This window comes from Micromys minutus, assembly GCF_963924665.1.
Source record: "Micromys minutus genome assembly, chromosome: 4".
Classification (NCBI taxonomy): Eukaryota; Metazoa; Chordata; class Mammalia; order Rodentia; family Muridae; genus Micromys; species Micromys minutus.
This window is the reverse complement of record NC_137973.1, coordinates 285,609-313,215: the sequence shown is the minus strand read 5'-3', so window position 1 is coordinate 313,215 and position 27,607 is coordinate 285,609. Positions and strand designations below refer to the sequence as shown.

The 27,607-nt window shown below is 35.8% G+C and overlaps 1 pseudogene across 1 annotated transcript; it reads right to left on the bottom strand.

Moving 5' to 3' along the window:
* Window positions 1-5,016: 5,016 nt before the first annotated feature.
* Window positions 5,017-5,896, bottom strand: LOC308419665 (S-adenosylmethionine decarboxylase proenzyme-like; annotated as a pseudogene). The gene has a single exon. The product of its transcript is annotated as an S-adenosylmethionine decarboxylase proenzyme-like (transcript).
* Between the last annotated feature and the right edge of the window lie 21,711 nt (window positions 5,897-27,607).

Below are 27,607 nucleotides of genomic sequence, written 5' to 3'. Positions count from 1 at the left end.
ATGACTAGAGATATTGAGCATTTCTCCAGCTGCTTCTTAGTCATTTGGTATGCTTCAGCTGAGAATATTTGGCTAAATCTGTACCTCATTTTTCAATAGATTATTTGATTCTATGAAGTGTAAAGGTAAAGATTTATTCCTAATCTGTTGGCTGCCATTTTGTCATTTGGACAGTGTTCTTAGACTTACAGAAACTTTATAGTTTCATGAGATCCCATTTGTTAATTCTTAATATTAAAGTATAAGCTATTGATGTTCTATTCAGAAAATTTTCCAATGTGCACATGTGTTCTAAACTCTCCCCCATTTTCTCTTTTAATAGTGTACCTGTGTACCTGTTTTATGTGGAGGTCTTTGATTCACTTGGACTTCAGCTTTGTACAAGAAGAATAGATTGATTTGTATTTTTCTGCATGCTGACTGCCAGTTGTACCAGCACAATTTGTTGAAGATGATGTTTTTTTCTTTTTTCCATTTAATGTTTTTAGTTCCTTTGTCAAAGATAAAGTGAATGTAGGTGTGTGGGTTCAATTCTGGAATTTCAAATTACTTCTGCCAATCAACTTGCCTGTTACTGTACTAATACCATGAGGTTTTTAACCACAATTAATCTGTACAGTGGCTTGAGGTTAGGGATAGTGATTCACCCCAGAAGTTCTTTTATTTTTTAGAACAGTTTTTACTATCCTGAGTTTTCTGATATTCCAAGTGAATTTACAAGTTTCTCTTTCTAACTCTAAAAAATAATTGAGTTGAAATTTTGATAGAGATTGTACTGAATCTGTTGATTGCAAGATAGCCATTTTTACTATGTTGATCCTTTCATTCCATGAGCATGGGAAATCTTTCCATCTTCTCAGATCTTTTTCAGTTTCCTTCTTCAGAGACTTGAATTTTTTGTCATACAGGTACTTCATTTGCTTGTTTAGGGTCACAACAAGTTATTTCATATAGTTTGTAACTATTGTAACTGATGTTGTTTCCCTAATTTATTTCCCAGCATGTTTATTCTTTGAGTAAAGAAAGGCTACTGATTTGATTGAGTTAAATTTTCTAACCAGCCACTTTGCTGAAGTTGATTATCAGCTTTAGGAATTCTCTGGTGAAATTTCTGGTATCACTTATCATATCATCTGCAAATAGTGATATTTTGACTTCTTTTCCGATTTGTATTCCTTTGACTTTGTTTTGTTGTCTACTTGCTCTGGCTAGGATTTCCAGTACTACATTGAATAGGTAAGGGGAGAGTAGCCAGCCTTGTCTAGTTCCTGATTGAAGTGGGATGGCTTCAAGTTTCTCACCATTTAGTTTGATGTTATCTGTTGGTTTGCTGTATATTGATTTTACTGTTTAGCTATGGTCCTTGAATTCCTGATATTTCCAAGACTTTTTACATGAAGGTATGTTGAATTTTGACACTTGCTTTCCCAGAATCTAATGATATGATTATGTGTTTTTGTTTGTTTGTTTGTTTGTTTTTGAGTTTGTTTATATAGTAGGTTAGGTTGATGTATTTTCTTATATTGAAACATGCCTGCATCCTTGGGATGATGCCTAGTAGATTATTGTTCCACTGTGGCATCGAGAAGGCAGTGTGAGGGTTTCTGAATTTCCGGGAGCTTGGAAAATGCCTCCCAATTTGTCTTTACTTTTGGGGCAGCGACTGATCTCAGTCGGGTACCAAGCCTCCAAACATAGCCTATCTGCTCCACATTTGTGTTACTTCTTAATGGCTTCCACTTGCTTACATTTGTTCTTCTAGTTCTCCTGTAATTCTTTAAGAGAGTTATTCATGTGCTTCTCAAGGACTTTCATCACCATCATGAAGTATGATTTTAAATCTAAATCTTGTTTTTCTGGTGTGTTGAGATATTCACTGCTTGCTGTGGTAGGAGAGCTGGGTTCTGATGTTGCCAGGTTGTCTTGGTTTTCATTGATTGGGTTCTTGTGTTTGCCTCTTCCCATTTTGTTATCTGTGATTTTAGGTGATCTTGTTGTCTCTGACTGGAGCTTGTCTTTCTTGTGGGTCTGTGGGCCCATGGGTACCTAAAGCTAAGAAATGATGGGGGTGGTTCTCTGTGGGGACTGTGAATGTAGATGAAAAAGCATTCTGTACTGATTTTTTAGCTTCTTTTTGGTCTGGTCCTATCAGGCTTGAACTGATTAATATCACAATCAGCCAGATGAACAGATAAAAAACAAGTACATTGAATTTATTAAACCTGAATGCACCAAGTACCATACTGTAATTCAATCATTTTTTATATTTTTGAAACACAGTTTAATGTATAACATTGGCTGGAAAAATATTTCTAATGGCTTTTAGTAAAGAAGAAATTAAGATGAAAAGAATATGTGATACTGTTTAATGTCAAATTGCACTTCATAATGAGATGATACCGAAAAGGATGGCCTACACTAAAACAATGAACAAAAATATAATGTAGACTTAAAGCACCGAGACATACTTTTCATCTGGAGACACATTTTTTTTTCAATTCTATTTTTTTATTATTATTTTTTTTTTTAGTCCAGACTTTATCTTCCTCTACATTTACCCTCTGAGTGTTCCACATCTGATACCCACTCCCCCTATGAGGAGACACATTTTAATAACTGCTTATTCTCCTTAAGAAGTTCTTAAAGTACAATTCTATGAGAAAGTTTCAATGATATTTAATCAACAGAGAATATAAAATCATAGGAGGAAATCATGTGTTTTATTTATCAATTATTAAATTGAATTAATAAGATTCAATTAGTATGGTCCTGGGGATTAACCAGAGTTGTGTATGTGTGAGGCAAACCTCCAGCCCCAGGAAGTGATTCAAAATTTTCAAGACACATGATGGAACACCCTTGTTATCCTACCACACAGATAGTTAATACAGTGGCAAAAAAGAATTAGGAATAGATTTTATTTTATTCATATAGTTTGTAAAGCAAGGTTCAAAGAAAAGAGGAAGGTACAGGAATAAACAGCTCTCAGAGGATGTTGAACTTTGCAATAGTGATAGAAACATGTCACACAGTCAGCTTGAACAACAAGGTTGAAAAAGAGTCCATGTTACAGAAGTATATGATGCCTTGGGTAAAAAATGTATTTGCAAACCTCTGGATTACCCTCTGTCAAGTATCTTGGTGCCTTTAGTATTTGTTACATCATTTGATTGATTGCAATCTGGATTGACTGCAATGATTCTAGAAGTAGAAAGTGATTAGCATAAACACATCTTAATAACACCCATTATCTATTATCATCTGAAATAAACTATGTCTTTTTATATGTTTTCTTTTCCCTTTCCTCTTTTCAAAATTGTACCTTAATTTCCTGTCCATCATGCACATTAAGTAGTCTTTGTCTCCACATTCTTTGTCCAGTGTCCAGTAACTAGTAGCATCCAATGTGGAAAAATAGGTAGCCAGTTAACTTTTTAATGTGTGTGTGGAGGGGTATGGAATATGATAAACAAGAACATACTTGCAACTTGCTTTCTCACTCACTGCAGAATTCAGGTCACATAATGACAAATGCTTAATTAAGTCCACTCCTTGTGGCTGGAAAATGAGAGTGTTGGTTTTCTCTGCAGCAAACTTGTGTTATAGAAAATACCTTTACATACATATTCTTGTAAACATGCAATTGTACTTCTATGAGGTCGTCTTCTCCAAATGTAAATATTAAAAATAATGGGAGATTATTTCAATTTTATACACACTGCCATGCTGCCTTTCAAAATACTAGAAAATACTAAGTCCGCTATTCAAGTACATAATATCTATGTACATCTCAGCAAGATCTGATAATATAAGTCATTGTTTATGTGTTGAAAAACTTATCATGCATTTCTTATTTCTAATGTAAGTATGTATGCTCACATGCTCTTATTAATTGTGCTCACATTTACTTTAATCTACACAAATCTCACTGGGAATATTTTTATTAAGTTTATTCTGAATGATTTACTAGAGTTTTTAATATATTTTGAATCTCGATTTTGCATGTGTTGAATATATTATGAATATATTAAAAACCAATTCATTATCATTTGCCTTTTCCTGGGTTTTCTGTTTCTTATAAAGAGGCTTTTACCATAGAAAGTTAATAGATTTAAAAATATTTTTCAACAATAATTTTAATAATTTGGAGGTGTCTTGAGAAGCCTATTTGCATTTCTTAAACTATTCAAAACCACAAAACCACTTACCAAGCAGATTATTATTTTCCTACTTAATTGTCTTCATTACAAAGAAAAAATTATTCACAAGACTTCACATAACTCATACTGTCTATGCCATTGGCTTACTGACTGATCCTTCATACGTGACAGTATATTTAATATTTCCTAAGGGAAGATTTGGCCTCTCTATTTATTACAATCACTTCCTTAAGGCTTTTTCATCTATTCGTAAGGCCTTCTCTCTCTCTCTCTCTCTCTCTCTCTCTCTCTCTCTCTCTCTCTCTCTCTCTCTCTCTCTCGTAGAAGAAAAACTTTAATTGCCATTGCATAAAACACCTGTATAAAGTAAAAATTTGCTTTGAATAACATTATAAGAGAATGTGCTCTATAAAGTGGAGGTAACTGGATGTAAAAGCTTTGGTGGCAATTTAATAGAACAGTCCCCAGTGGTTCGCTGAGGCTACATCTAATGGGGACAAAAGCCTTGTCTGGGGGGGGGGGATTTTGGCAATGCCTATAGAAATATTACTCTGTGCATAAACCAAATGTAATCAATTTCACTAGTGTCATAAAGATTCATACAGTCAAAGTTCTTTTCTGCAAGTACTTTATTTCCAAACCAAGAACATAAAACACCTAAACACAAAAAGGAGCATTTATACAAGATATCTAACTCCTTGATATAATAATACATACATTTCAAAATGGTTACACTATCATTACACCTAGGGCTTTCTGCAACTACAAGTTGGGCCCCAAGGTCAACATCTAGAAAGCAACCACCACCTTTTGTGTGTCTTCTCTTTTTGAATTTTCTCTTCTTCATTTTTTCTAATCAACTCTTTTGTTGCTGCTGTTTCTCAACAAAACTGGTGAAAACAAAACTGTAATCATTGAACATAACATGCTGTCAATCAAGACATTTAAAACTGTCAGTCTTCTTGGGTGAAGAAAGTACTGTGTGACATTTGGACTCTGATTAACAAACAAGGTGGTCACAAAGTTTTCTGGCTTGAAGACTTCCACAGCTTTCCTGATCAGGTTGTCATAGGAGGTGTGACTTAGGTTTCTTTCAAAGCTAACATAAGAAAATTCTGGTTCTGGAATAACATGAATAGTCCAATATATTCCATCCTAATTCATTCTATTCATTGAGTAGCCACAAGGATTAAACTGTATGGCATCAATAACAGAACCTGATATCAGGTCACGAATTCCACTCTCATGAGTGACATTCATTGCAGTAATACCATCTTTTGTGTAGAACAGGTCCAAAAATGATGGGTCAAGCTCACTCATCAGAATTTCCATGGTTTGATCTGACTGATTGATTACTCTGGGAGATCTGAAGTATACAACTATCAACATTCAGAATTCATATGTCCCATACAATATGCTGTTCTATTTGGGAAGATTGTATTAAGAAACTTGAGTTTTTTTTTCCTTGAAATTATGGTGTGGGTACTCTTGGTGTGAAAGCTTCATGAAATTCTTACAAGAATAAAAGAAGTTTTGAATTGAGTCAAACTCACTGTAATTCCTAGCAAGATTCAACAGGAAAATCAGTGCTTTCAGGAAGAGGGTGGTACCACATATGTCTTCAAAATGAAATGCCTCTTGGAGACAAACATGCTGCTCTCATTGAGTATATATGCATCCTGCTAGTTAGTCTTTGTCACACTTATGCTTGAGCACTGCACATCGTTAAAGAGGACATCCCAATTAAATCTTAGGATCCCTGGCATGAGTTGAACCACCGTGCAGAAAACCAGACCTCCAGCAGGATCTCGGTCCATTCAAAAAAAATAATGTGCAGCTTCCACCATTGTAAGACTAGTGAACAACCAACAACCACAGGAAATCAACTAAATTAAATTTCTCCCCCCGCCACTCCTGCTGCCACCAATGTGAATTTTCTAGCTGTCTTATTAAAATATTATTTTTTTCTTTTGTGCTATAATTTTATATTAACTCTTTAAAAAAAACTAATAAAATTTCCTCAGCTATTTTTTATGAACGAAAGGTGAATGTGAGACTATTGGAAATAGAGGCAGATACAGTTCAGTCCCTTGTAGTCAGCTGCTTTCCCATTGGAGAGAGTTTAGCCAGTGCTAGCTAATGTCTCTGGCTATGTTGTGTAAACCAGCTTTTTTTTTCTTATTCACTCAAATTCACTTTGATATTTTTAAAGAATGTATAATCCATATAATTTGGAGATAACTATATAGTCTTAGATTAGAGCTCCTTCATCAAACTACAGTAGTAAAAATTTCCCCCTTTAAATCAGTTATATGGTCTTCAGTATAGATGTATGGTTCACATTCATGTTGTTTTTCACTTTTCTTGTTAGTTTTATTACCTAATTATAAATTTTATTTGATTGTTTAATACCAATGAGTTTATTGCGAATTGTTACCATAATAAGCTACGAATTTCTTCAATTTAATTTTAAACTTACTGTTGCTGGTATGAGGTAGTTTTTTTTTTTTTTTTTTTTTTTTTTTTTTGTCTATCTTATTACTACTAATAGTTCTTTATTGTTATCCTCTTGGAGTTCTAAATGAATTTTTTATTTGTAAATAACATCGATGTTGTCTTCTTACAAATGTTTGAATGCATCATTGCTTTGCCTTGGCTCTCCTGTGGTGTCTACTGCATTGTTGAGAAATACCAGGAACCCAAGCATCATCTCATCTTCATCACATTGCTGGTATTGATGAGAAGAGTTCTAAGGTGTCAATTTATTGAAATCAATCTAACTTGTTCCTTTTAGAATTTTATAGTTGATATTACTTGAATCACATTTTACCTTATTCATTTTACGGGAATGGAAATGAATCTACATTACATCTGGATCTTGGTAGCAGAAACAGTTAAAGCTGTGCTTACATTTGTGCTGAAAAGTGTCCCTTGATGCTGACTTAGAAACTGATTGCTTAGAGATATTTCTATGTTATAAACTATCAAGAAAGTAGTTTTTGGTATGCAGAAACTTTAGTATAAATAATCTTGTGTAATAGTATCAGTATCTTTGTGTCTAGAACGTGTAGATAATGTGATTATACAACAAGGCTTAGTAATATTAATATAAATCATCTTGATTATTAATATTAGAATTTTGGAGTATGGAACTAGGAAAAGGTTAAGAGTCTTTAATTAAAGATTTCTAGGAAATTGTGGCATAAGCTAACCTCGTAAATCAGTGAATCTCTGTTTTTTTTAACTTTATTTTAAAAAGAGATACATATACAGATTATTAAAAGCATTTTAGAATAATTATATATGAATATATTTTCACAGTACTTGATTTTTTAAAGGATTGATAATACACATTGAAATTTTACTATTTACAAATATCACAAAGTATATGTATAACTAAATAAAACATGGAAATAGTCAAAATTTTTGGTATTAAAGATGAAACATAATGATTTTTAACTACCAAAAATTGCTACAAGGCTATCTTCTTAGCTCTTGGGTTATTAATGGTTTAAGGTCTAGGTGTACCCCACTCTGAGAGAGTGCTATACACTTTTATTATTATTATTATTATTATTATTATTACTATTATTATTTTCTAAGAAGGACAGAGGCTTTTACTTTTGGCTTTTTTTTCAGGGAGCTGTGAACATCATATAGTCTGTGAGATATTTCTTAGGTATTCAGAGCTTTCTGAGGCTAGTATCCAATTATCAGTTACTGTATATTATGTCTGTTCTTTTATGACTGGGTTATCATACTCAGGATGTTATTCTCTAGGTTCATTCATTTTCTTAGGAATTTATGAAAGTAATTGTTTCTGATAGCTGAGTAGTACTCAACTGTGTAAATATAGCACAATTTTTGTATCCATTCATATATTGAAGAACATCTGGTTTTTTGAGCTTCTGGCTATTATAAAAAAAAAGCTGCTATAAACACTGTGGTACATGTACTTTATTGTATGTTAGAGTGTCTCTGGGGTATATGCCCAGAAGTGGAATAACTGGTCTTCAGAGAGGACTATGTACAATTTTCTGAGGAACCACCAGACTGATTTCCAGAGTGGTTGTACCAGTTTACAATCCCACCAATAGTGGAAGAGCGTTCATCTTTCTCCACATTGCTGCCAACATCTGCTGTCATCTGAATTTTTGATCTTAACCATTCTGACTGGTGTGAGGTAGAATCTCAGGGTTGATTTGATTTGTATTTCCCCGATGACTAAGTATGTCAAGCACTGCTTAGATGCTTCTCAGTCATTTAATGTTCCTCAATTGAGATTTTTTTCTGTGCCCCATTTTTTTTAATTGGATTGCTTGATTCTCTGATGTCTATCTTCTTGAGTTCTTTGTATACATTGGATATTAGGCTTCTATCAGATGTGGGGTTGGTAAATAATCTGCTGGCTGCCATTTTGATTTCTTGACAGTGTCCTTAGCCTTACAAAAATGTTGCAATCTCATTAAGTCTCATTTGAAGTTCTTTGACCTTAGAGTACAAGCCACTGGTGTTTTGTTCAGGAAAATTTCTCCTGTACCTATGTGTCCTAAGGTTTTCCCTACTTTTTCTTTTAATAGTTTCAGTGTACCTGGTTTAATGTAGAGATCTTTGATCCAAGTCCACTTGACCTTTGTACAAGAAGAAAAGAAAGGGTCGATTTTCACTTTTCTGCATCTCTTTTCCATTGAATGAATGTTTATAGCTCCTTTGTCAAAAAATCAAGTGACCATATATGTGAGGGTTCATTTTTGGATATTCTATTCTGTTCCAATAGTCTACCTGCCTATATCTGTACCAGTACACTGTGGTTTTTAACACATATGCCTTGTAATATACCTTGAGGTCAGGGATGGTGATTCCCACAGATTTTTTTTTTTTTTTTTTTTTTTTTTTTTTTTTTTTTGGTTGAAGATGAATTTCGATATTCTAGGTTTTTTGGCATTCCAGATGAATACACATTGCTCTTTCCAACTCTATTAAGAATTGTGTTGGAGGCACTCAGATCACCTGCCACCAGGAACAGCAGTGAGCCAGTGGTGAGCCAGCATGCAGTCCCCAGGTTTCTCCTCCTCTCCCCAGCTTGCTCCAGGGAACCAGTAACCTGCATCTGGCTAATCACAGACAGACAAAAAGGAGTGAGGAATGGCACTCAGACCACCTGCCACCAGAAACAGCAGTGAGCCAGCTGTGAGCCAGCATGCAGTCTCCCACATTCCCCCCCCCACACACCTTAGCTTTCTCCAGGGAACCAGTAACCCTGCATCAAGCTATTCCCAGCCAGACAACAGGGAGTGAGGAAGCAAACTCAGACCACCTCCACAAGGAATATCAGTGAGCCAGCTGTGAGCCAGCAGTGATCCAGCAGTGATCCACTGAAACAAGACTGACAACAAGATGGCAAGAAGAAAGAGAAAGAAAGTACCCTGAGGAAACCAAGACAACCTGGCAACACCAGTACCCAGCTCTCCCATCACAGCAGGCAGCAGAATGCCAAATACACCAGAAAAAGAAGATTCAGACCTAAAATCATACCTCGAGATGATGATAGAGATTCTTAAACAAGAATGGGAGTAAAGCATAAAGAATTAGTAGCTTTTAAAGAGGAAACAAGAAAAACACTCAAAGAACTCAAAGAACTAGAGAAAAACAGAACCAAAGAGATGAAGGAATGGAAGAAGGAATTTAAAATGGAAATTGACACAATAAAGAAAACACTAAAAGAGATAACCCTAGATGTAGAACACCTAAAAAAGAAATCAGGAGTCTCATATGCAAGCATTTCCAATAGACTGCAAGGGATGGAAGAGAAAATCTAGGGGGCTGAAGACAACATTGAAAACATAGACAAAAGAGTCAGAGAAGATGCAAAAACCAAAAATCTCCTAACCAAAAATGTCCAGGAAATCCAGGACACAATGAGAAGACCAAAATAAGGACAATAGGAATAGAAGAGGGCAAAGAATATCAACTAAGAGGCATAGTAAATATCTTCAACAAAATCATAGAGGAAAACTTCCCTACCCTAAAGAATGAGATGACCATGAGCATAAAACCAGCCTACCAAACTCCAAAAAGATTGGACCAGGAACTCCTCCTGACACATAATAGTCAAAACACCAAGTGCCCAAAGAAATAATACTAAAAGCAGTTAGGGAAAAACGCGATGTAAGATATGAAGTCAGACCAATCAGAATCACACCCGATTTCTCAACAGAGACTATGAAAGCTAGAAGAGCCTGGACAGAAATTATGTGGACCCTAAGAGAGCACAGGTGCCAGCCAAAGCTGCTATATACAGCAAAACTCTCAATCACCATAGATGGAGAGACTAAGATATTCCAAGACAAAACTAAATTTACCCAATATCTGACAACAAACCCAACACTACAACAAATTATATGTGAAAAACCGATTACAACGAGGGGAACTACATCTTAATAAAAACAAGAAAACTCCTAAGCAAGAAAACCAAAAGAAGAAAGACATACTGACAGAATTCAACCTCCAAAAGCAAAAATAGCGGGAAACAGCAACCTTTATTCCTTGATATCTGTTAACATAAATGGACTCAATTCCACAATAAAAAGACATAGGCTATCAGACTGGATACATAAACAAAACCCAGCAATTTGTTGCATATAAGAAATTCATCTCAGAGACAAAGAGAGGCACTATCTCAGAATAAAAGGGTGAGGAAAAACTTTCCAAGCAAATGGCCCCAAGAAGCAAGCTGGTGTAACCCTTCTAATATTGAATAAAGTAGACTTTCAAGCAAAAGTTATCAAAAAAGATAAGGAAGGACACTTTTTACTCATTACAAAGGAAATTTGTCAGGAGGAACTTTCAATCCTTAATATATATGCCCAAAATACAAAAGCACCAATATTCATAAAAGAAACTGTACTAAAGCTCAAAAAATACATTGTGCCCCACACAATAATAGTGGGAGACCTCAATACCCCACTCTCACCAATGGAAAGATGAGGGAAACAGAAACTGAACAAGGATACTGTAAAACTAGGAGAGGTTATAAACCAACTGGAATTAATAGATATCTACTGAATATATCATCTTAAAAAAAAAGAATACACCTTCTTCTCAGCACCTCAAGGCACCATCCCAAAAATGGACCACATAATTGGTCACAAAATGAACCTCAATCGATATAAGAAGATTGAAATACTCCCATGCATCCTTCCAGATCACCATGGTCTAAGGCTGGTGTTTAACAACAACAAAGACAACAAAAGGCCCACATACACATGGAAACTAAACAATGCTTTATAGAACGATAGCAGAGTCAAAGGAGAAATAAAGAAAGAAATTAAGGATTTTCTAGATTTCAATGAAAATGAAAACACATCATACCCAAACCTATGGGATCCAATGAAAGCAGTACTGAGAGGAAAACTCATAGCTCTGAGTGCTTCCAAAAAGAAACTGGAGAACATACATCAGCAACTTGACAGCACAGCTGACAGCTCTAGAACAAAAGGAAGCAGATATACCCAAGAGGAGTATACAGCAAGAAATAATCAAACGTAGGGCAGAAATCAACCAAATAGAAACAAAAAGAACCATAGAAAGAATCAACAAAACCAAGAGCTGGTTCTTTTAGAAAATCAACAAGATTGATAAACCCTTAACCAGACTAACTAGAGGGCAAAGAGAGAGTATCCAAATTAATAAAATCAGAAAGGAAGATGATACATAACAACTGAAACTGAGGAAATTCAAGAAATCAGATCATAATACAAAATCCTATACTCAACAAAGCTGGAAAATCTGGAGGAAATGGATGAATTCCTAGAGAGATACAAGGTACTAAAGTTAAATCAGAATGAAGTAAACCATCTAAATAATCCCATAACACCTAAAGAAATAGAGGCAGTCATCAAAAGCCTCCAAACCAAAATAAGCCTATGTCCAGATGGGTTTAGTGCAGAATTTTATCAGACATTTTGACAACATAATACCAATGCTCTCTAAACTATTCCACAAAATAGAATCAGATAGAAAACTACCTAACTCATTTTGGAGGCAAAAATATCCCTCATTTCTAAACCACACAGAGACCCTACAAAGAATGAGAACCTTAGACCAATTTCATTTATGAACATTGATCCAAAAATATTCAACAAAATCCTTGCAAACCGAATCCAAGAACACATCAAAATGATCATTCACCATGATCAAGTAGACTTCATCCCTGGCATGCAGGGATGGTTTTACATACAAAAATCCATCAATGTATTCCACCATATAAACAAACTCAAAGAAAAAAACCACATGGTAACCTCACTAGATGCCGAGAAAGCATTTGACAAAATTCAACACCCCTTCATGTTAAAAGTCTTGGAAAGAACAGGAATCTAAGTCCATACCTAAACATAATAAAAGCAATATACAGAAAACCAACAGCCAATATCAAAATTAATGGTGGGAAACTGAAAGCTATTCCACTAAAATCAGGGACTAGACAAGGCTGCCCACTCTTCCCTTATGTAGGCAAAACCTTAGAACTCATAGGCAGAGGAAAAAAATTCCTAAACAGAACACCAAAAGCTCGAGTCTAAGGTCAAAGATTGACAAACAGGACTTAAAGAGACTGAAATGTTTCTGTAAGGCTAAAGATACTATCATGAAAACAAACCAACAGCCAACAGAGTGAAAAAATATCTTTACCAACCCCACATCAGATAGAGGCCTAATATCCAAGGTATACAAAGAACTCAAAAAGCGAGATATCGAGATATCAGAGAATCAAACAACCCTATTAAAAAATGGGGTACAGACTTAAACAAAAAGTTCTCAATCACGGAATATTCAATGGCTGAGAAACATCCAAGGAAGTGCTCAACATCCTTAGCCATCAGGAAAATGCAAATCAAAACAACCCTGACATTCCACCTCACACCAGTCAGATTGGCCAAGATCCAAAACTCAGATGACAATAGATGCTGGGGAGGATGTGGAGAAAGAGGAACACTTCGCCACTTCTGGTGGGGTTGTAAACTGATACAACCACTCTGGAAATTAGTCTGGTGGTTCCTAAGAAAAATGGACATAATACTACCAGAAGACCCAGTTATTCTACTTCTGGGCATTTACCCCAGAGATACTCCACATACAACAAAGATACATGCACCACAATATTCATTGTAGCTCTAATAGCCAGAAGCTGGAAAGAAACCAGATGTCCTTCAGTAGAAGAATGGATACAAAAATTTTGGTACATTTACACAATGGAGTACTACTCAACTATCAGAAACAATGGCCTAACAAAATTATCAAAAAAATGGATGCATCTAGAGAATATCATCCTGAGTGAGATAACCTAGTCACAAAAGAACAGACATAATATGCAGTCACTGATAATGGGATACTAACCCCAGAAAGCTCTGAACACCCAAGAAACAACCCACAGACTGTGTGAAGATCAAGAAAAGAAAAAAAAAGAATATATTTTAATGAAAATAGAACTGTACCACATCCCCCTTTCCTTCCTATAGCCCCTCCCAGTTTCTCTCCTATTTCCTCAAGTTAATAACCTCTTCTTCTATATTATTGTTACATATATACATATGTATATGTATATGTACCCACAAATACTTAATTACAACCTTATAAAAATGTATTTGTATACTTTTATGCAAAAATGCTTAAAAATCTGTACAATTATATTTGTTTTCTAAAATAAAGTTTAAAAAAATGAATTGGGTTGGAATTTTTATGGGGATTCCATTGAATCTGTAGATTGGGTTTGGTAAGATGGTCATTTTTACAATGTTGATCCACCAATCCATGAGCATGGGAGATCTTTCCATCTTTTGAGGTCTTCGTCAATTTTCTTCTTCTGGGATTTGAAGTTCTTGTCATAAAGGTCCTTTACTTGCTTAGAGTCACACCAAAGTATTTCATATTGTTTGTGACTATTGTGAAGGGTATCTTTTCCCTAATTTCTTTCTCCACATGATTGTCCTTTGAATAGAGGAAGGCTACTGATTTGTTTGAGTTCATTTTATATCCAGCCACTTTGCTGAAGTTTTTTATCAGCTATAGAAATTCTCTGGTGGAATTTTTGAGGTCACTTACATATACTATCATGTCATCTGGAAATAGTGATATTTTTAATTCCTCCTTTCCGATTTATATCCCTTTGATTTACTTTTGCTGTGTAATTGCTCTGGGCAGGACTACCAGTACTATGTTGAATAGGTAGGGCGAGAGTGGGCAGCCTTGTCTAGTCTCTAATTTTAGTGGGATTGCTTTAAGTTTCTCACTGTAATGTTTGATGTTGGCTATTGGTTTGTGTATATTGCTTTAATAGGTTTAGATATGGTTCTTGGATTCCTGTTCTTTCCAAGACTTTTAACTTGTAAAGGTGTTGAATTTTGTCAAATTTTTCTCAGCATCTAGTGAGATAACTATGTGTTTTTTTCCTTTGAGTTTGTTTATATTGTGGATTACCTTGATGGATTTCTCTATATTAAACCATCCCTGAATCACAGGGATGAAGCCTACTTGATCATGGTGAATAATCGTTCTGATTTGTTCTTGGATTTAGTTTGCCAGCATTTTGTTGAGTATTTTTGCATCAGTGTTCACAAGGGAAATTTGTCTGAAGTTCTCTTTCTTTGTAGGTTCTGTGTGTGGTTTAGGAATGAGGATTATTTTGGCTTCAAAGAATGAGTTGTGTAGTATTCCATCTGACTCTATTTTGTGGAATAGTTTAGAGAGTACTGGTATTTGGGGTGTCAATAAATGTCTAATAGAATTCTGCACTGAACCCATATTGTCCTCCTCTGTTTATTTATTTATTTTTTTTTTTTTTTTGTTTTTGTTTTTGTTTTTTTGGTTGGGAGGCTTTTAATGTCTGCTTGTATTTCTTTAGGTGTTATGGAATTATTGAGATGGTTTACCGGTCCTGCTTTAATTTTAGTATATGGTATAAGTCTAGGAATGCATCCATTTCCTCCTTATTTTTCAGTTTTTTGAGTACCAGGATTTTTAGTAGGATCTGATGATTTTTTTAATTCCTCAGTTTCAGTTATTATGTCTCTACTTTCATTTCTGATCTTGTTAATTTGGATACTCTCTATTTTCCCTCTAGTTAGTCTGGCTAAGGGTTTATCAATCTTTTTATTTTTCTCAAAGAACCAGCTCTTGGTTTTGTTGATTCTCGGAATGGTTCTTTTTGTTTGTATTTGGTTAATTTCTGCTCTGATTTTGATTATATCTTGCCATCTACTCCTCTTGGGTGTATCTGCTTCCTTTAGTTCTTGAGTTTTCAAAGGTGCTGTCAAGTTGCTAGTGTATGCTCTCTCCAATTTCTTTTTGGAGGCACTCAGAGCTATGACTTTTCCTCTTAGTACTGCTTTCATTACCTCCCATAGGTTTGGATATGTTGTGTTTTAATTTTCATTAAATTCTAGAAAATCCTTAATTTCTGTCTTTATATCTTCTTTGACAATGCTATTGTTTAGTAGAGTATTGTTTAGCTTCCATACGTATATATGCTTTTTGTTGTCTTTATTGTTACTAAAGACCAGACTTAGTCAATGGCGATCTGATAGGATGCATGGGAGTATTTCAATCTTCTTATATCTATTGAGACTTGTTTTGTGACCAATTATATGGTCATTGTTGGACAAGGTGCAGTGAGGTGCTGAGAAGAAGGTGTATTCTTTTATTTTAGGATGATGCTATATGGATATCTATTAATTCTAATTGCTTTCTAACCTCTGCTAGTTTCACTGAGTCCTTATTTAGTTTCTACTTCCATGATTTGTGCATTGATGAGTGTGGGTTTTGAAGTCTTGCACAATTATTCTGTGTGGTACAATGTATTTTTTGAGCTTTAGTAGGGCTTTTTTTTTTATGAATATGGGTGATCTTGTATTTGGAGCATATATGTTAAGGATTGAGAGTTTCTCTTGATAAATATTCCCTGTAATGATTAAAAAGTATCCTTCCTTATATTTTTTGATATGCTTTGGTTAAAAATCTACTCTATTTGATATTAGAATTACTACTTCTGCTCATTAATTGTGGCCGTTTGCTTGGAAGTTTTTTTCCCAGGCTTTGACTCTGAGATAGTGTTTGTCCTTGTCGGTGAGATGTTTCCTGTATTCAGCAAAATGCTGGATTCTATTTATGTATCCACTCTGATAGCCTATTTCTTTATATTGAGAAACTGAGTCCATTTATGTTAACAGATATTAAGCAATAGTGGTTGCTGTTTCTTGCTGTTTTTGCTTTTAGAGGTAGAATTGTGTCTGTGTTTTTTCTTTAGGTATTTTTGCTTAGTTATTTTCTTGTCTTTTCTAGGATGTAGTTTCCCTCCTTGGGTTGGGTTTTCCATCTATTATTCTTTGTAGAACTGGATTTTTGGTTAGATATTTTGTAAATGTAGATTTTTCTCTGGAATATCTTCATCTTTCCATATACGTTGATTGAGAGTTTTGCTGGATATAGCAGCCTGGGCTGACATTTGTGTTCTCTTAGAGTCAGTATGATGTTTGTCCAGGATCTTCTAGCTTTCATAGTCTCTGTTGAAAAGGTGGGTGTGATTCTGATTGGTCTGCCTTTTTATGTTATATGACACTTTTTTTCCCTTACTGCCTTTAGTATTCTTTTTTTGTTTTCAATACTTGATGTTTTGACTATTATATGTTGGGAAGATTTTCTTTTTTGGTCCACTCTATTTAAAGTTCTGTAGGCTTCTTTTATGCTCTTGGTCATTTCATTCTTAGGGGTAGAGAAGTTTTCTTCTATGATTTTGTTGAAGATATTTACTGTGCCACCTAGTTGATATTCTTATCCCTCTTCTATTCCTATTATCCTCAGGTTTGGTCTTCTCATTGTTTCCTGGATCTCCTGGACATTTTGGGTTAGGAGCTTTGTGGTTTTTGCATCTTCTCTGGTTTGTCTATGTTTTCAATGTTGTCTTTGGCCCCTGATATTCTTTCTTCCATCTCTTGTAGTCTGTTGGAGATGCTTGCATCTGTGACTCCTGATTTCTTTTTTAGGTTTTTCACCTTCAGGGTTGTCTCTCTTTTAGAGTTTCCTCTATTGTTTCTATTTCCATTTTCAATTTCTTCATCTCCTTGGTTCTGTTTTTCTGAATTTTTAAAAAAAATTTTTTAGTGTTTTTCATGTTTCCTCTTTAAAACCTTCTATATGTTCATGGTTGTCCTCCTGTACTTGTTTAAAGGAGTTATCCATGCTCTTCTCAAAGCTCTCTATCATCATCTTGAGGTATGATTTCAGATGTGAGTCTTCTTTGTCTGGAGTGTTTGGCATTCCACTGCTTGCTGTGGTTTGAAAGCTGGGTTCTGATGTTGTCAGGTTGTCTTGGTTTCCATTGCTTAAGTTCTTTTGTTTTCCCTTTGCCATTTTGTTGTCTGTGATTATACTTGGCCTTGTTGTCAGTGATTGGTACTTGTCTCTCCCTTGGACCTGAGGGCCTATGGTTTCAGGAAGAAAACCAATTCTGACTGTTTGGCTTTTGGTGGGCAAGCAATGAGTTCTGGTAGCAGTGCTTCAGCTCTGTCTTTGTTGGCTCAGATATGGGAGCCCTTGTGAAGCTGTTCTCCTAGCTCAGCTCTGTGCCAACAGGTCTTGAGTACTACTGGCAGGGATCTGGCCCTTCCTCTAGGACACAATGCACCCTTTTCCCAATAGCACAGTACTTTCTGCTCTCTGAGGACTCCCAATTTGCTCTCCCTAGGCCTATGTGTCAGACTACTCCCTGGTTTAGGTGTAAGAGGTTCTGTAGAGTTGAACTTCAAACAATGCCTTTCCAGGGAAAACCTTGGCTCCCACTGACAAAGGCTTGTGCCATACTGTGGGCCTGTGTGTCTAGACTTTGAACCAGGGCTTTTCTGGCAGATCCCAAGTCTCTTTGTCAGACTTCTGGCTCCACTGAACTGAAGGGCCGCATTTTCTGTATGCTCTGCCTAGCCCTCTCTGTGCTTTGCCTACTCACAGTACAGTCTCACCAGGCCTGTGTCCCAGGATCTCTGCTGTTCCAGGTGGCAAATGGACCAAGGGTTTGGTCTAGGCACATTGGCTTTCTGGACAGATCCTGAGTCCCTATGCCAGAGTTTCTGCACCCCTGAACCAAGATCATATGCTCTAGATACATCCATACTTCTAGGAATTTAATAAAGTCATTGTTTCTAAAGCCGAGTAGTACTCCATTGTGTAAATATACCACAATTTCTGTATCGATTCATCTAGAAAAGGATATCTGGGTTCTTTCCAGCTTATGGCTATTATAAATAAGGCTGCTACGAACATGGTGAAGAATGTGTCTTTATTTTATGTTGGAGCATCTTTGGGGTACATTCCCAGAAGTGGAAGAACTGGATGTTCAGGTAGTACTATGTCCAATTTTCTAAGAAATGGCCAGACTAATTTCCAGAGGAGTTGTACCAGGTTACAACCCCACCAGCAGTGGAGGAGTGTTCCTCTTTCTCCACATCCTCGCCAGTAACTGGTGTCATCTGAGTTTTTGATCTTAGCCATTATGACTGGTGTGAAGTAGAATTCCAGAGTTGTGTTGATTTGCATTTCCCTGATTACTAGAAATGTCAAGCATTTTCTTAGGTGCTTCTCAGCCATTCAATATTCCTCAATTGATAATTCTTTGTTAAGCTTTGTACCCCACTTTTTAATAGGACTGTTACAGTCTCTGGGGTCTAATGTCCTGCAGTCTTTGTATATATTCAATTAGACTTCTATCTGAGTGGGATTAGAAAAGATCTTTCCCCAATCTGATGGCTGCCGTTTTGTTTTCTTGACAGTGTCCTTAGCCTTAGAGAAGTTTTGCAATCTCATTAGGTCTCATTTCTTGATCCTTGATCTGAGGGCACAAGTCATTGGTGTTATGGTCAGAAAAATTTTCCCTGTGCCTATGTGTTCTAAAGTTTTCTCCACTTTCACTTCTATTAATTTTCAGTGTACCTGGTTTTATGTGGAGATTTTTGATCCACTTGCACTTGAGCTTTGTTCAAAGAGATAAGAAAGGATCTACTTTCATTATTCTGTATGCTGAATTCCAGTTGACACAACACCATTTGTTGAAGAGGCTGTCCTTTTTTCATTGAATGTTTACAGCTTTTTTGTCAAAAATCAAGTGCCATATGTGTGAGAGTTCATTTTTGGATCTTCTATTCTGTTCCATTGATCTACCTGACTATATCTGTACTACTACTGTGGCTACTGCATGTGGTTTTTTAACACAATTGCTTTGTAATATACCTTGAGTTCAGACACAGTGAGTCCCACAAAAGACTTTTTATTTTTGAGAATAGATTGATTTATTCTAGAATTTTTTTATTATTGCAGATAAATCTGCAAATTGCTCTTTCCAACTCTATAAAGAATTAGTTGGAATTTTGAGGGGAATTGCAATGAATCAATAGATTGCTTTTTGTAAGTTGTCCATTTTTATAAGGTTGATCTTTCCAATTCATGAGCATGGGAGATTTTTACATCTTCTGAGATCTTCATCAATTTCCTTTTTCAGAGATTTGATGTTCTTGTCAAACAAGTTCTTCACTTGCTTTGTTAAGGCCACACCAAAGTATTTCATGTTGTTCATGGCTATTGCGAAGGGTATCTTTTCCCTAATTTCTTTCTCAGCATGTTTCTCCTTTGAGTAGAGGAAGGCTACTGATTTGTTTCAGTAAATTTTATATCCAGCCTCTTTCCTCAAGTTATTTATCAGCTGTAAGAGTTCTCTGGTGGAATTTTTGCTGCACTTAAGTATACTATAATGTCATCTGCAAATAGTGGTACTTTTACTTTTTCCTTTCCAATTTGTATTCCCTTGATTTCTGTTTGCTGTCTAATTGCTCCAGCCAGGACTTCCAGTACTATGTTGAATAAGTAGGGGAGAGTGAGCAGCCTTATCTAGTCTCTGATTTCAGTGGGATTGCTTCAAGTTTCTCACCATTTAGTTTGATGTTTGCTATTGGTTTGCTGTATATTGCTTTTATTATGTTTAGGTATGGGCCTTGGATTCCTGCTCTTTCCAATACTTTTAATATGAAGTGAAGTTGAATATTTCAAATGCTTTCTCAGTATCTAGTGAGATGAGCCTGTGTTTTTTTTTTTTTTTTTTCCTTTTGAGTTTGTTTATATGGTTGATTATGTTGAGAGATTTCCATATATTAAATTGTCTCTGCATCCCAGGGATGAAGCCTACCTGATCAATGTGAATGATTGTTTTGATATGTTTTTGGATTCGGTTTGTACGAATTTTATTGAGTATTTTTATATCATGTTCATAAGGGGGATTGGTCTGAAATTCTCTTTCTTTGTAGGGTCTTTGTGTGGTTTTGGAATGAAAATTATTGTGGCTGGAAGAATGTGTTGGGTAGTGTTACATCTGACTCTATTTTGTAGAATAGTTTGTAGCGTATTGGGATAAGGTTGTCAATAAATGTCTGATAGAATTCTGCACTGAATCCATCTGGTCCTGGGATTTTTCTTATTTGGGAGGCTTTTGATGGCTGTTTCTATTTCTTTAGGGGTTATGTGATTGTTTAGATGGTTTATCTTGTCCTGATATAACTTTGGTATCTAGTATCTGTCTAGAAATTTATCTGTTTTCTCCAGATTTTCTAGTTTTGTTGAGTATAAGCTTTTCTAGTAGTATCTGATGATTTCTTCATTTTTCTCTGTTTCTGTTTTTATGCCTCCCCTTTCATTTCTGATATTGTTAATTTGGATACTCTCTCTTTGCCCTCTAGTTAGTCTGGCTAAGGTTTTATCAGTCTTGTTAAATTACTCTAAGATCCAGCTCCTGTATTTGTTGATTCTTAATATGGTTCTTTTGCTTTATAGGTTGATTTATGCTCTGTGTTTGATTATTTTCTATTGTCTATTCCTCTTGGGTGTATCTACTTATTTTTGTTCTAGAGCTTTCAGCTGTACTGTCAAATTGCTAGTATATGCTCTCTCCAGTTTCTTTTTGGAGACATTCAGTTCTATAAATTTTTCTGTTAGTACTTCTTTTATTGTATCTTCTAGGTTTGCGTATGTTGTGCTTTCATTTTCATTAAATTCTAGAAAGTCCTTAATTTTTTTCTTTATTTCTTCTTTTACCATGTAATCACTGAGTAGAGCATTGTTCAGTTTCCATGTGTATGTGACCTTTTTGTTGTCCTGTTGTTATTAAAGACCTGACTTAGTCCATTATGGTCTGGTAGGTTCCATAGGAACATTTTAATCTTTTTATAACTATCCAGGCTTGTTTTTTTGACCGACTATATGGTCAATTTTGGAAAAGGTGCCATGAGGTGTTGAAAAGAAGGTGTATTCTTTTGTTTTTGGATGAAATGTTCTGTAGATGTATGTTAATTCCAGTTGGTTAATAACCTCTGCAACTTTCACTGTGTCTCTGCTCATTTTCTGCTTCCGTGATCTGTCTATTGATTAGAGTTGGGTCCTGAAGTCTTCCAATATTATTGGGTGTGGTGCAATGTATGTTTTAAGCTTTAGTAGGGTTTTTTATGAATATGGGTGCTCTTTAATTTGGAGAATATATGTTACAGATTGAGAATTCATCCTCATAGATTTTCCTTGCAATGAGTAAAAAGTGTCCTGTCTTATCTTTTTTTGATAACTTTCAGTTAAAAGTCTACTTTGCTCGATATTAGAATGACTACTCCAGCTTGTTACTTGGGGTCATTTGCTTGGAAGATTTTTTTATCTCTGCTTTTAACTCTGAGGTAGTGTCAGTCTTTGTCTCTGAGATGATTTTCCTGGTTGCAGCAAAATGCTGCAATCTGTTTGTATATCCATTCTTACAGTCTATGTTTCTTTATTGGGGAATTAAGTCCACTTATGTTAATAGATATTTAGAAATAGTAATTGTTGTTTCCTGCTATTTTTGCTGTTAGAGGTATAATTATGTCTATGTTTCTTTCTTCTTTTGGTTTTATGCTTAGTTATTTTCTTACCTTTTTTTGGCTGTAATTTCTCTTCTTGTGTTGGGTTTTCCATCTATTTCTTGTAGGACTGTATTTGTGGTCAGATATTGTGTAAATTTAGTTTTGCCTGGAATATTTTGATATCTCCACCTATGGTGATTGAGAGTTTTGCTGGGTTTACTAACCTGGGCTGATATTTGTGTTCTCTTAAGGTCTGTATCATGTCTGTCCAGGATCTTCTAGCTTTCACAGTCTCTGTTGAGAAGTCAGTTGTAATTCTAATTGGTCTGCCTATATATGTTACATGACCTTTTTCCATTACTGTTTTCAGTATTTTTTCTTTGTTTAGAAGACTTGGTGTTTGGACTATTATGTATCGGGAAGAATTTCTTTTCTGGTCCCATCTATTTTGAGTTCTGTAGGCTTCTTTTATGCTCATGGTCATTTAATTTCTAAAGGTAGGGAAGTTTTCTTCTATTATTTTGTTGAAGATATTTACTGTGCCTCTGATATTCCTCACCCTCTTATATTTCTATTATCCTTAGATTTGGTCTTCTCATTATGTCCTGGGACTCCTGGACATTTTGGGTTAGGAGCTTTTGGTTTTTGCATTTTCTCTGAGTGATTTGTCTATGTTTTCAATGTTATCTTCAGCTTCTGAGATTCTCTCTTCTATCTCTTGTAGTCTGTTGGGGATGTTTGCATCTGTGATTCCTGATTACTTTTTTAGGTCTGCCATCTCCAGGTTTGTCCCTTTTTGTGTTTTCTTCATTGTTCCTATTTCCATTTTCAATTCCTTCATCTCTTTGATTGTGTTTACCTGTAGTTCACTGAGTGATTTTTTATGTTTCCTCTTTAAAAGCTTCCATTTGTTTCTGTGTTTTCTCCTATAATTGTTTAAGGGAGTTATTCATGCTCTTCTCCAATATCTCCTTTATCATTGTGAAGTATGGTTTCAAGTCTGAGTCTTGTTTTTTTGGAGTTATTAACAATTCACTATTTGCTGTGGTGGGAGAGCTGGGTTCTGATGTTGCCAGTTTATCATGGTTTCCATTGATTAAGTTCTTTTACTTTCATCTTGTCATCTGGTTATATGTTGTTATATGTTGTCAGTGACTGGCACCTGGCTCTCCCATGGATCTGAAGGTCCATGGACTCAGGACGAAAATTGCTTCTGATTGCTCGGTTTTGTGTGGGCAAGCAGTAAGTTCTGGTGGCAGGTACTCAGTTGTCTTTGTGGGCTCAGGTGGGGGAGCTCTTGTGAGGCTGCTCTGGGAGCTCAGTCCTTTACCCTCTGGTCCTGAGTACTAGTGGTAGGGATCTGGCTCTTTCTCCAGGTCAAAATGCACCCTTTTCCAGTGAGTACAGCACTCTCTGCTCACTGAGAACTCATGGTGTGCACTCCCTGGGCCTTTGTGTCAGGTTCACCTCTGGTCCAGGTGTAAATGAGCCAGTGGAGCTGATATTACAGAACTGCCTTACTCAGGCATAACAGGATTCTCTCTGACACAGTCTTGGGCACCACCTCCAAGTACTCTCTGTCCTCTGGGTACTCACTGCACAAACACACTAGGTTCACGCCCCAGCTTATCTGCTGGTCTAGGTAGAAGAGCTACTGGGTGTCTGCTCTATCAGCACAAACTTTCTGGGTGGGAAGATCTGGATACTCTCTTACTGTTGGCAGGAAAGAAATATTTGCCACAAGCACTGCCTCCCTATCTGTGTTCTGTGTGTGCATGCTGCAGCCTCCCCAGCCCTTGCCCCAGTTTAGCTGCTGGCCCATGTGGCAGCAGTAAAGGCAATAGGTCAAGTAACATATAAAGGGAGACTTACTAGAATTATACCAGACTTCTCAACAGAGACTATGAAAGCTAGAAGATCTTGGTCAGATTTCATACAGACCCTAGCAGAACACAAATCTCAACTCAGGCTGCCATATCCAGCAAAACTATCAACTAACATAGATAGAGAAACCAAGATATACCATGACAAAAATAAATTTGCACAATATTTTTACAAAAATCCAGTACTACAAAGGAAAATAGATGGAAATCTCCAAGTCAAGGAGCAAAACTACACCCTACAAATACCAAGAAAGTAATCTTGCAACAAACCCAAAGAATATGGTAACACAAACATAATACTATCTCAATCAATAAAAATGACAGACTACACAATCACTATTCCTTAATATCTCTTAACATCAGTGGACTCAACTCCCTAATGAAAGGACACATAGACTAACATACTGGTTACATAAAAAGGACACAGCATTTTGCTGTATACTAGAAACACACCTCAGTGACAAATACAGATATTAGAGTAAAAGGCTGGCAAAAATTATCCAAGCAATTCGTCCCAAGAGACAAGCTAGAGTAGCCATTCTAATATCAAATAAAATAGACTTTCAGCCAGAAGTTATCAAAAAAGATAAGGAAGAACACTTCATACTTATCAAAGGAAAACAACCTATCAAGATGAAAAATCAACCATGAACACATATGTTCCAAACGCAAGGGCACCCACATCCATAAAAGTAACTTTACTAAAGCTCAAAGCATACATTGCCCTACACACAATAAAAGTGTGAGACTTCAACAAACCACTCTTACCAATGAAAATATCATCAACGCAGAAACTTATCACAGACAAAATGAAACTAAAAGAAGTTATAAGCCAACTAGATTTAACAAAAACCTATAGAACATTTCCTTCTAAAACAAAAGAATATACCTTTTTCTCAATACCTCAGAGTACCTTCTCTAAATTTACCATATGTTCAGTAACAAAACAGGTCTCAGCAGATAAAAGAAGACTGAGACAATTTCATGCATCCTGCCAAATCACCATGGACCAAGGCTGGCCTTCAATAACAAAGAAAACAACAATACATATACAGGGAAGCTGAACAATGCTCTACTAAATAGTAACTTATTCAAGGAAGAAAGAAAGAAAGAAATTAAGGATTTTCTAGAATGTAATGAAAATGAAAGCACAACATACCCAAACTTAGGAGATGTTAGGAAAGCAGTACTGAGAGGAAAACTCATAGCTCTGAGTGCTTCCTAATAGAAACCAGAGAGACCATACACTAGTAGAGTGCCAGCACACATAAATGCTCTAGACCAAAAAGAAGCAAATATACCCTAGAAGAGTAGACAGCAGAAAATAATCAAACTCAGAGTTTAAATCAACCAAGTAGAAACAAAAAGAACTATACAAATAATCAACAATCTCAGTCTTTGAGAAAATCTACAAGATATATAAACCCTTAGCTAGATTAACTAGAGGGCACAGAGGAAGAATTCAAATTAACAAAGTCAGAATTGAAAACAACAGAAACTGAGAAATTAAAAAAAAGCTGATACTCAATAAAACTGGAAAATCTGGAAGAAAGAGACTATTTTCTAGACTGATACCTGGTACCAAAATTAAATCAAGATTGCATAAACCATATAAATAGTTTCATAAACCCTAAAAACATAGAAGCTGATGTCAAAAGGCTTACAACCAGAAAGAGCACAGCCCAGCGCCAGATGGGTTTAGCAGAATTCTATCCAAATTTCATAGAAGGCCTAATACTAATTATCTCCTAACTATTCCAGAAAATAGAAATTGAAAGTGCGTTACCAAGTTCCTTCTATGAAGCCACAATTAGGCTTATACCTAAACCATACAAAGGCCCTTCAAAGAACGAGAACTTCAGACAAATTTCCCTTATAAACTTTGATGCAAAAATACTCAATAAAATTCTTGAAAATGAGTCTAAACATCAAAACAATCATTCATCATGGTCAAGGAGGCTTCATCCTAGTGATTCAGGAATGGTTCAATATATGGAAATCCATCAGTGTAATGCACCATGTAAACAAATTCAAAGAAGAAATCTACATGATTATCTCTCTAGATGTTGAGAAAGAATTTGACAAAATTCAACACCCCTTCATGTTAAAAGTCTTAAAAAGGTCAGATATTCAAGGCCCACACCTAAACATCGAAAAAGCAATGTACAGCAAACCAGTAGCCAAGATCAAACTAAATGGAGAGAAGCATAACTTTTGTCAGAACATCTACTAGGTGTTTTGAAAGCCAGCTTCTTATCTTCTGAGTCTCCCCTGTATGCATTGGACTTTTTTCCTTTTTTATTAGTGAACCACAGTTGGGGAAAAAAGCATGAAGACTCCAGCATAGGTCACTTCAAACCTTATTTGTTGTCCTGACAATCTTGGTGTTCAGAAAGAGTCAGGTAACCTAACAGAGAGTTAAAACTATATATTTGTTATTTCTTACTATTTCTACTTCAGTCTAGGTCTTTAAAAATATTTTTAGTTGTTACTGAAATAATTGAATATTCACTGAAGTGGGTTTTGACACACTAAACCCACAAGTAAAAGTAGAATTATGCAATCAAAGAAATCATTGTAGCCAGGTGATGTGGTATCCAAATGCTTGAGAGTCTAGGGTCCTATCATATAAGAAGGTGTTTTATTGGTTTCCATTTTGATAAAAGATGATGACATGTTACAACTTTTCATGTTTTGAACTACATTGCCCATTTCAGTTCATGTCCTCCTAACAGAAACATCTCATGTGTCAAAGATTCTCAGGTCCATGGGTAAGCCTCAGCTTTTCCTCTACTTTTGTCTGTGAAAATTCTTGACACACTTGCTCTTTTGAATTGATTGGTGTGCAAGTGAAGAAAAGCTGGTGACTAAGAGGAGTGGGTATGATAAAGCATAATAAACAGAAGAGAAAGGAATATGTTTTACCTATCTTAATAGAGAAATGGTGGCTTAGATTGAACAGCTAAATGAAGATAGTTTTGAAAAACCACAGTTCACAATTTTTTCTAAAACATAAATTAATGAAGCTCTTTACAACATGAACTTTTTCTGTTGTATTTAAATTTTTCATCTCAATTTAAAGTATGTTCAAATTTAAAGATGGAAATATACAGAATGTCACTTTCTTTTAACTTTAGGGGAAATGGCTGCATGAAACGTTCAGAATATTCTTCTGATGCAAGCATTTTAAATCATTCCTCAAAGGGCAGCAGTGGATGCTGAGTGAATAGCATAGCATTATGAATTTCATCAAACATAAGATTTTGCTTCTGCATGCCTGTCATTGCTCTTCAGTGCCACTGTAAGGGACTGGAAATCATGCAAGCTTGGAAGAAATATTCTTCTCACCCCGATACTCTGCATTAACTGTGGAATTGTACTATTTTCCTCACCATGGCAACAAGAACCACTGAAAAGAGTTAGCAATGACCTTCCCTGCACAAGGTGACAGAGAAAAACCAGCAACAAAGAAATGTGAAGTAAATGAAGGCTTCAGAAACAGGGAGTAAAGTAATTATGGGCCCAGGCAGGGGGAGCTCAATGCCTCATACCAAGGACCCTTCCCAAACAGAATGTATTGCATGAGGTTACTGGGCACAAGAAAAACACTTGTCATTTATCCATGGCTGAATCTCAGAATAGATGGTTTTTAATG